We start from the raw sequence: 8282 nt of genomic DNA on the forward strand, positions 1-8282 counted from the left end.
CATACTCACTGTGTTTGGAGTATGTCTCTTTGGAGGTGAAGAGCTAGCTTTCTAACGTTAGCTCTTTTTTAAAATTGTAATGACCTGGCCTGATCGTAAAGGAACAATTGTCCAGACAATTGATGGGTTAATAAACCATGAATTCGTAACCTCAAACTCCAGACAGGCGGGCCCCCGGATGGCGCAGTGGTTAAGGGCGCAACAGGGCCAGCTGTGCCACCAGAGACCCTGTGTTTGCACCCAGGCTCTGTTGTAACCGGCCGTGACCGGGAGGTCCGTGGGGCGACGCACAATTGGCCTAGCGTTGTCCGGGTTAGGGAGGGCTTGGCCGGTGGGGATGTCCTTGTCTCATCGCGCACCAGCGGCTCCTGTGGTGGGCCTGGCACAGTGCACACTAACCAAGGTTGCCAGGTGCACAGTGTTTCCTCTGACACATTGGTGCGGCTGGCTTCCGGGTTGGATGCACGCTGTGTTAAGAAGCATTGCGGCTTGGTTGGGTTGTGTATTGGAGGACGCATGACTTTCAACCTTTGTCTCTCCCGAGCCCATACGGGAGTTGTAGTGATGAGACAAGATAGTAGCTACTAAAACAATTGGATACCACGAAATTGGGGAGAAAAAGGGGTAAAATAAAATTAAAAAAATAATAATTAAACTCCACACAGGCTACTGTTTGGCCGCAGCCCACGCCAAATAAATGAAAGATACCCATATAAGCAACTGTGATATTCTCTTGTGAAGACCAGACATAAGAGAGAGAACAATGGCTAAACATGGTCTTAATTTGCAATGCTCCATCCCCCTTTGTTTCCTTAAGGAACCGCCAAAGCACTCTTCTAGAGGGAGAGTCATTGTTCAGTGATGGCACCTCCATTACATTTGATACTTTCAAAGACCTTGCCGCTGAACTTGATTGTTTTTATATTCTATATAGAACAGTATCTGTCAAATTACATTTGTATCCATGTTTGGGTACAAAGGAGGCAAATTCTGTAATCATATGTGAATGTTTTTGTCCCACATCAACAATTTTCACCATCAAGCTGATATTGAAAATCTTCGGTAGTCCTCTTTTAGGGTTCATCATGTCTAAAATCATAATGTTTTGGCTGTCATACATCTTCAACGATGGACTGATCGAAATAACCATCAACCTGGTAATGACGATATCTAAGGAAGTCTCAAGGTTTTTGTTACGGATACAGGTATCCTGTGTCTGTGTGTGTGTGTATCCTGTGTTCTTTTCTCTCCTTCTCCCCTCACAGGTGAAAATCATCACTCCCCAATCAGTCAACGAGTTTTGCCCGCCTGAGGTAGAGTATCTCATGATAAGCTGTAGACCACACTATCTACCTAGAGTGTTTTCATCTGTATTTTTCGTAGCTGTCTACATACCACCACAGACCGATGCTGGCACTAAAACCGCACTCAATGAGCTATATACCGCCATAAGCAAACAGGAAAACACTCATCCAGTGGCGCTCCTAGTGGCCGGGGACTTTAATGCAGGGAAACTTAAATCAGTTTTACCAAATTTCTATCAGCATGTTAAATGTGCAACCAGAGGGGAAACAATATTAGACCACCTATACTCCACACACAGAGATGCATACAAAGCTTTCCCATGCCCCCCATTTAGCAAATATGACCATAATTCTATCCTCCTGATTCCTGCTTACAAGCAAAAATTAGAGCAGGAGCACCCGTGACTGGGTCTATAAAAAAACTGGTCAGAGGAAGCAGATGCTAAACTGCAGGACTGTTTTGCTAGCACAGACTGGAATATGTTCTGGGATTCTTCCGATGGCGTTGAGGAGTACACCACATCAGTCACTGGCTTTATCAATAAGGGCATAGAAGACGTTGTCCCTACAGTGACTGTACATACCCCAACCAGAAGCCATGGATTACAGGCTACATTCACACTCAGCTAAAGGGTAGAGCTGCTGCTTTCAAAGAGCTGGACTCTAACCCGGAAGCTTATAAGAAATCCCACTATGCCCTCCGACGAACCATCAAACAGGCAAAGCGTCAATACAGTACTAATATCGAATCCCACTACACCGACTTCGACACTCGTCGGATGTACCAGGGCTTGCAAACTATTACAGACTACAATGGGAAGCACAGCCGAGAGCTGCCCAGTGACACGAGTCTACCAGACGAGCTAAATAACTTCTATGCTCGCTTCGAGGCAAGTAACAGTGAAGCATACATGAGAGCATCAGCTGCTCCGAACGACTGTGTGATCACGCTCTCCGCAGCCGATGTGAGTAAGACCTTTAAACAGGTCAACATTCACAAGGCCGCAGGGTCAGACGGATTACCAGGACTGCGCTGACCAACTGGCAAGTGTCTTCACTGACATTTTCAACCTCTCCCTGTCTGAGTCTGTAATACCAACATGTTTCAAGCAGACCACCATAGTCTCTGTGCCCAAGAACATTAAGGTAACCTGCCTAAATTACTACCGACCCGTACCACTCACCTCTGTAGCCATGAAATGCTTTGAAAGGCTGGTCATGGCTCACATCACCATAATCCCAAAACCCCTAGACCCACTCCAATTTGCATACCACACCAACAGATCCACAGATGATGCAATCTCTCTTGCACTCCACACTTCCCTTTCACACCTTTCACAAAAGGAACACCTATGTGAGAATGCTATTAATTGACTACAGCTCATCGTTCAACACCATAGTGCCCTCAAAGCTAAGGACCCTGGGACTAAACACCTCTTTCTGCAACTGGATCCGGGACTTCCTGACGGGCCGCCCCAGGTGGTAAGGGTAGGTAACAACACATCTGCCACACTGATCCTCAACACGGGGGCCCCTCAGGGGTGTGTGCTCAGTCCCTTCCTGTACTCCCTGTTCACTCATGACTGAACGGCCAGGCACGACTCCAACACCATCATTAAGTTTGCTGATGACACAACAGTGGTAGGCCTGATCACCGACAACGATGAAACAGCCTACCTGGCTGTAAATCTGGGGAGATAAGATAGGACAGGGAGAGCCCCTCCAGAGCTCTAGTATCTGGGGGAGACTGGAACTGTCAGCCGAGTGGTTATAAACTGTGGTGAGACTCATGAGAAAATGCCTATGTTCGTGTGTATGTATGTGCGTAGGTTAGAATGGTATAAAAGGATTTGTGTATGCACGAGAGAGCATACGCAAATAAACCTGGATCTGATCAATTGTGAGCTGGGAATTCTGTCTGTTTTATTTGAGACCAGAACTTTACAACCTCTGGGTTTCAGACAGATAAAGATAATTGGAATTTATGAACATTGATTACAAAATTACTGAACACTTATAAAAAACAATCAATCTTTAATATAATCACTAGTTAACTACACATGGTTGATGATATTACTAGTTTAACTAGCTTGTCCTGCGTTGCAAATAATCAATGCGGTGCCTGTTAGTTTATCATCGAATCACAGCCTACTTCGGCAAACTGGTGATGATATAACAAGCGCATTCGCAAAAAAGCACTGTCGTTGCACCAATGTACCTAACCATAAACATCAATGCCTTCTTAAAATCAATACACAAGTATATATTTTTAAACCTGCATATTTAGTTAAAATAAATTAATGTTAGCAGGCACTAATATCTAGGGAAATTGTGTCACTTCTCTTGCGTTCTGTGCAAGCAGAGTCAGGGTATATGCAGCAGTTTGGGCCGTCTGACTCATTGCGAACTGTGTGAAGACCATTTCTTCCTAACGAAGACCGTAATTCATTTGACAGAATTTTACATAACTATGACATAACATTGAAGGTTGTGCAACGTAACAGCAATATTTAGACTAATGGATGCCGCCCGATAGATAAAATACAGAATGGTTCTGTATTTTACTGAAAGAATAAACTTTTTGTTTTCTAAATGAGTTTCCGGATGGTCCGGATTTGACCATATTAATGACCTATTTCTGTGTGTATATTATAATTAAGTCTGATTTGATATTTGATAGAGCAGTCTGACTGAGCGGTGGTAGGCAGCAGCAGGCTCATTAGCATTCATACATTGCACTTTCCTGCGTTTGCCAGCAGCTCTTCGCAATGCTTGAAGCACAGTGCTGTTTATGACTCCAAGCCTATCAACTCCCGAGATTAGGCTGGCAATACTATAGTGCCTATAAGAGCATCCAATAGTCAAAGGTATGTGAAATACAATGGTATAGAGAGAAATAGTCCTATAATTCCTATAATAACTACAACCTCCAACTTCTTAACTGGGAATATTGAAGACTCATGTCAAAAAGGAACCACCAGCTTTCATATGTTCTCATGTTCTGAGCAAGGAACTTAAACGTTAGCTTTTTTACATGGCACATATTGCACTTTTACTTTCTTCTCCAACACTGTGTTTTTGCATTATTTAAACCAAATCTGAAAATGTTTCATTATTAATTTGAGACTATAGATGGTTATTTATGTATTATATTACGTTTTAAAAAAGTGTTAATTCAGTATTATTGTACAAATATATATATAAAAATCGTCCGATTAATTAGTATCAGCTTTTTTTTGGTCCTCCAATAATCGGTATCGGTGTTGAAAAATCATAATCGGTCGACCTCTAGTCCAAGCACACCAAGACAGTCGTAAAGAGGGCACGACAAAACCTATTCCCCCTCAGGAGACTGAAAAGATTTGGCATGGATCCTCAGATCCTCAAAAGGTTTTACAACTGCACCATCGAGAGCATCCTGACGGGTTGCATCACTGCCTGGTATGGCAACTGCTCGGTCTCCGACCGCAAGGCACAACAGAGGGTAGTGCGCTCGTTCCAGTACATCACCGGGGCCAAGCTTCCTTCCATCCAGGACCTCTATACCAGGCGGTGTCAGGGGAAGGCCCTAGAAATTGTCTAGCCACCCTAGTCATAGACTGTGCACGGTAAGCGGTACTGGAGCGCCAAGTCTAGGTCCAAGAGGCTAAATGCATCACACTTTAAGTACAGATTTCATGTCATTTAGCTGAATGGCTAGTCATGGCCCAGCTTTCCATAGGTCCTGGGAAATGCTGACCTATTTGGCCAACACCTTAATTGTCTCCATCATTGGTATTATTTGGTAACATTTGGGCCTCAATGATTTCTTCAACATTATAGTGCTCTACTTTGCTATGTACATCACAGCACTTTTTTATTGAGGCATTTTATTGAGGCATTTAACCAGTTTTTCTACCGCATAATTATGTTATGTATCAGTTTGTTCTTGTGATCATTGGCAAGGAACCAGAGGAGGTATCTATTTGAGACTCTTCTTTCTCTATTACAGACATGTGACTGTAGTTGCACTGTCACCCTTATTGGTACGCACTGGCTGTGGCTTCAGCTGGAGGTGGGCAGCAGTGTGTGTCTAGGGAGGGACCAAATGGGCCTTTTGTGTATGGGCTCTAATCAATAGCTATCGCTGAAGTATTACAGATTATGTGCTAGAAATGTAAAAGTAATTCCAGATTGAGCCGACATATGCAGCGTTTACCGTGAATGCAGTCTCCACTAACGCATGAACATTTCCTTTAAATGTCAGTCATGTTGTAACGCCGAACTTCCGCGATACAGATTGAATAGAGCTTCTACTTCTTAAGCTCATAGATTTTCAATCAGATGATTTGGATGAAGTGCAAGTGAGAGAGAATGTAGGGATTTTTTTTGTGTATTTACTACTTTCTATTTTTACTTTCCTACCCCTTTAGCAGGGTACCATGATGACAGCAGTGTCCTTATGTTATGACCTCTGTTAATATAATCATAATCTTGACAGTTGAAGTTATCATCTCTGTTACAGATTTTGGTCCCGTCTTCTGGAATGGCGGTCCTAACACGTCTTATTAATGCAACATCAATTCCCTTGTTGCTTAGACTTCTAGGTAAGGAGTACTGTGTTGAGATAGTTGTCTTATTGCACAGGTTGTTCAGAATGTATGCAAAGCCAACTAAACTGCACTTAGTAGCACTGAAAGGGGTTGTGTCTCTCTCACATTGTGTCCTGTGTTCCCAGACCTATGTGACGTGCCGGCCCAACTGTATAAAACATATATCTTCCCCCGTGCTCTTCCTTCCAGGTTAGCATTGAAGAGTTTTCCCCCACAGCTAGGATGACCAAGTTCCCACACTTTGACAGGAACATTCTGTGTCCACCATCAACACAGGAGCAGGAGGACCTGATGGAGGAGGCTCGCATGCGCATCCTGAAGGCAGAGGTCTGGGTCACTTCACTGGATCATACTCAAAACTATATTCATGATGCCATCATATTCACCCTGACCTCACGTAAAGTGGTGAGCCTGATTTCTCGTTCAGCCCGTTCAATGTAGAACATGTGGAAGGAAAGCATTCCTCACTTGAAAAGACTATCAGGATGAACGTTTTCATTTTTTTTCAAATATGTGAAATCATTGTGTTCGATAGGATATTATGTTAGAAGTTGTTTTTGTTTCTTTAATCACAGGCTGTACCTCTGTTTTCCTTCACTTAGTTGTATCCTTGTCGATACACTCCTACAATGTGGTTAGGGTTTAGGATGACGCATTAGATTATGATGAACTTTTAGCCCACAGGGAAGGAACTATTGACTTTGGTGAATGTAATAGGTTTAGCATGAAGTTGACAGATGAACCATTAAGAGTCCAGTATAAATGGTATTTAAACTGGGAACTGGTGTTGGTTTTCTACCAGACAAGCTACTGGAAGCCGCACAGTGCTGGATTTCTGAACAGAGAGGCAGCCAGGACCCTGATTAATACAGCTGAGAACATGACAAACCACAAGGAAATGTTGTTGCTCTCGCTGCACTCACTCAAAGATATAGGAACAACACTGTATTCGAAGTGCCTACTATTACATTCTAACTACATAATTAGGATAAACATTCTATTTCCAAGATCACAAGTCAAATCACAATTGTAATATTTGGTTAAAAATAAGGCCTCAATTATTTTGCCCATATCGTGCAGCACTACGTGGCAGTGTGGAAATGTCAAATGAAACAAACAGAACGGAGAAAGACCCTTTGAAATCACTTAGAATTCATGTGCTGCCACCCTAAATAACATATTATTTTTTGCCATATCACCCAGCCCTAGGACCAATTTCCTTCGACCTCATGGCTTGGTTTTTGCTTTGACCATGCACTGTCAACTGTAGGACCTTATATAGACAGGTGTGTGCCTTCCAAATCATGTCCAACAATTGAATTTACCACAGGTGGACTCCAATAATGTTGTAGAAACATCTCAAAGATAATCAATGGAAACAGGATGCTCCTGACCTAAATTTAAAGTCTCATAGCAAAGGGTCTGATTACTTATGTAGATAAGGTATTTCAGGTTTTTTTTATCGATTTGAATTTATTTTCCAAAAACCTGGTTTCGCTTTGTCATTATGAGGTATTGCGTGTAGATTGCTGACGATTTGTATTTATTTAAGTCATTTTAGAATAAGGCTGTAACATAACAATGTTTAAAAAGTCACAGGGTCTGAATACTTCTCGAAGGAACTGTATATAGTGTATATGCATATGTTTCTGCCTTTATCTATGTTCATGAGTGTTCAGGATATCATGAAATACTGGGAGCTGAAAGTGCCGTTTTAAAGCTAATTGACTGTAATTCTACACATTTTGCCATTGGTTATAATGCTATCTAAGTGATTCAAAGATTATAACAAAATCAAAACAATTTCATAACAAAAAACTCCTGAATGCATAATTTGGTCATTGTTAGTCATTGTTAGATCTCAAAGATTATCTTATTATAAAATATATGGGTCCATTATCTTTTCTATATACTTTCTATCTGGTTTTAGTCGTTTAAGTTTACACTGAAAACATTTTTAAGTGTACACTGAAAGCAAACTGATTATTATTTTTATTGTTTGGACATAGCTGTCCTGAAAAGGCTGCTGTAACGTTAGGATTCGTATTCTTGTTGCATTACCAATTATGAAACAAAATGGTAGAAATACTTTGAAAACAGCTACTGCAGAATTTATTTAGCTATAAATCACAACTCGCACATACTTGACTTTTGACTATTTTTATGAAATGCTTGCACTGTGTAGAGCCCTGAGTGTTACCACCCGCAAATATGGCAGGGGAATTCGACATTCTTACCCGCCAAATAGCCCTTACACAGCCTGGAGGTTTGTTTTGGGTCATTGTCCTGTTGAAAAACAAACGATAGTCCCACTAAACGCAAACCAGATGGGATGGCGTATGGCAGCAGAATGCTGTGGTAGCCATGCTGGTTAAGTGTGCCTTGA

The sequence above is a fragment of the Oncorhynchus clarkii genome, chromosome 1 (assembly GCF_045791955.1).
Source record: "Oncorhynchus clarkii lewisi isolate Uvic-CL-2024 chromosome 1, UVic_Ocla_1.0, whole genome shotgun sequence".
NCBI lineage: Eukaryota > Metazoa > Chordata > Actinopteri > Salmoniformes > Salmonidae > Oncorhynchus > Oncorhynchus clarkii.